This window comes from Montipora foliosa, chromosome 2, assembly GCF_036669935.1.
Source record: "Montipora foliosa isolate CH-2021 chromosome 2, ASM3666993v2, whole genome shotgun sequence".
NCBI lineage: Eukaryota > Metazoa > Cnidaria > Anthozoa > Scleractinia > Acroporidae > Montipora > Montipora foliosa.
Genome location: NC_090870.1, coordinates 11,731,896 through 11,734,395, shown reverse-complemented (window position 1 = coordinate 11,734,395; position 2,500 = coordinate 11,731,896). Strand labels below are relative to the sequence as shown.

General features: G+C 39.2%; 1 protein-coding gene and 1 long non-coding RNA gene across 2 annotated transcripts in view; one reads left to right on the top strand and one right to left on the bottom strand.

Moving 5' to 3' along the window:
• Positions 1 to 1,680, bottom strand: part of LOC137992440 (uncharacterized) — a 2,638-nt gene extending 958 nt beyond the window's left edge. Inside the window, exons 1-2 of the long non-coding RNA XR_011121689.1 lie at positions 1,473 to 1,680; positions 1 to 1,354 (exon numbers count right to left, since the gene is read on the bottom strand). The exon at positions 1 to 1,354 is cut by the window's left edge and continues 958 nt beyond it. This is a non-coding gene — a long non-coding RNA (uncharacterized lncRNA). The remainder of the gene's footprint in view (positions 1,355 to 1,472) is intronic.
• Positions 1,681 to 1,788: 108 nt separating this feature from the next.
• Positions 1,789 to 2,500, top strand: part of LOC137992439 (VWFA and cache domain-containing protein 1-like) — a 19,512-nt gene continuing 18,800 nt past the window's right edge. Inside the window, exon 1 of the mRNA XM_068837778.1 lies at positions 1,789 to 2,500. This exon is cut by the window's right edge and continues 551 nt beyond it. The gene's annotated coding sequence lies outside the window, so the exon portion shown is untranslated.

Below are 2,500 nucleotides of genomic sequence, written 5' to 3'. Positions count from 1 at the left end.
TCGCCCTTCCTCGCGCTCGTTCTCAGATCAACTGCGCATGCGTAAACGAACTGACTTCGGGTTTGAGAAAAAAGCTAAATTTCCGGCGGTTTTAAGTTGAATCAAATTTTTTTTTACATGGCACGTTTCACTCCCAAATACAGAATATAGCTAAGCATTGATTTTTTAAAATCATCTTTTTTGAAAAAGTTATGGGTATTTCAGCATCGTTTTATATGTCTTTAAAAAGATCATTTTTCAAAATAAAAAGAAAACCATGCTTGGCTGGACGCAAAATCGAATACAAATTATCAAACCATCGATTAAATACCCAAATTGCGTAGCACGGAGAAAATTTTTTTTTTAATTGGTCACGTGACCATGGGCGTGGTATGATGATGTCATATTTAGGGTCATTGGTTTACAAAAGTTGGAAACTGACCAAAATAATGCCAAATTCTCTCAAACTACTTAACCGTTACGTCCTTAGCAACGCACCCCAAAAAATACGTCAGTGGGCCCTTAAGCCTAAGCACTCGTTTCAGTGATTAGGCCTAAGCACTCTTAAAATTTTAGCTTTCATTTTACGGTTAGGTTAACTAGATTTTTTACCGAGACCTTGAGAAGAATATAGCACTCGTTTACTGATTAAGCCTAAGCACTCGTTTCAGTGATTAGGCCTAGGCACTCGTTTAAAATTTTACCTTTCATTTTACGGTTCGGTTAACTACTCTTTTTACGGAGACCGTGTGAAGAATATAGCACTCGTTTACTGATTAAGCCTAAGCACTCGTTTGATATTTTAGCTTTCATTTTACGGTTCAGTAAAGGGTTAGGGTACACTAGAATTTTAATTTTCCACGTACCGCGTACCGCGTAGCCAGCTACTTAAGATACTTTGCCATCTTGACTTTTAACTCTTTCCGCGTACCGCGTAGCCAGCTTGTAAAGATACTTCGCCATCTTGACTTTAATTCTTTCCGCGTACCGCGTAGCCAGCTTGTAAAGACACTTCGCCATCTTGACTTTAATTCTTTCCGCGTACCGCGTAGCCAGCTTCTTAAGATACTCAATGTGGCGGGTATTCTGCAGTTACTCCAAACTCTTATTCAATGCCACTGTTTTTTAGAGTACAATAACTCTTTCAGTTTGGGATGTAACCCACACCGACACTTCAAGCCGATAAATACTGGTTTGTGATAGCTTGTGAGATACTTCTGAGGTATGTGGTGCGCAACGGATTTCGAGCCAATGAATGTGGGCTTGCGAAAGCGTCTTAGCTTCAGTGCAATCCGCACTAAACACAAGCCGAGTCTAAATATGTTGGCTTGCGAGAGTAAACAACTCCCGTATCGATTCCACTCAGCGACGTCACCTGGATGAAATAACAAAGAACAAACAAGGCAGGCTAGGATAGTTAATTTTCGAAATGAAAGAAAGAAAACCAACCTGAAACAGCACGACAGATCAATTTTGAAACACAAATAACTTACCTTACAACTAATTTGCGACGGAAAACTCTTCAAATTTTTTCCCAAAACAGGGAAAACGACCGCAGATTTATTTGCAAACAACGAACGCTAGAAGCAATGGCCGACACGTGAAAACAATGACCTCGCAATTACTAGTACCCAGTCTACAGGCCAGACTGTCACGTGTGTTCTCGTCCCCAAAGTGACATACTGACTGACAAGATCTGCCTCTGACTTAGGGGTCATTATGCATAATGCATAAGACCCCAAAAACCCCACAGAGCAGGAAAGATGGCAAGTATAGGTGGCAAAAACACGCACGTATGTCGTGTCATAATTTTGAAACAAATGGCCGACCATACAAATTGACGCAGCACTTAACATGCATTCTTAATTTTTTCCTACACACTACAATAGTGTTAGAATAACATTCCACATAACAATATGACGTTAATTACAAGATATCAAGCGATGTTACTAACACCATAGTTCATAGAAGGGCTGGTTTGGAAGCTCGGCAAACATCAAAGGAGCAAACAAAGATGCCAAGATTTAGGTCAGAAAGTCCACCACAGTGCACAATCTTTTGTTTTGCCCTAATACACTATGCATGAATTACGTAACCAACACCGTCGTTTCTATTGGTTAGTTCCTCAGTACGGAGTAAACAACAATTGTGTTTTGTGCACGGTCAAGGCCAAAAGGCCAAAAAAATGAACAAAAACCTACAACAAAGAAAGTTGTTGGGTTTCATAACCATTCCCGTCTATTAACTATGCTAACACTAAATAATCAACACTTATGAACTACAATTTGACAACTATGATGCAACGATTTAAATAAAAATAGAAGAAAAAGACATATATGCGATAAGGGATTTTCCCGTGACACTAAAGGGAAAAAAAGATAAGAGGAAGTTGCTAGAATTTTTGCTTAAGCGATGTTTTCGATCTTCAGTTTTGAGTGGTTTTACTGGCTGCTAATTAGCAATTACGATTTAGCAATCCTAATGCAAGAACTGCAAGAACTCAATTATGCAGGGATATTAT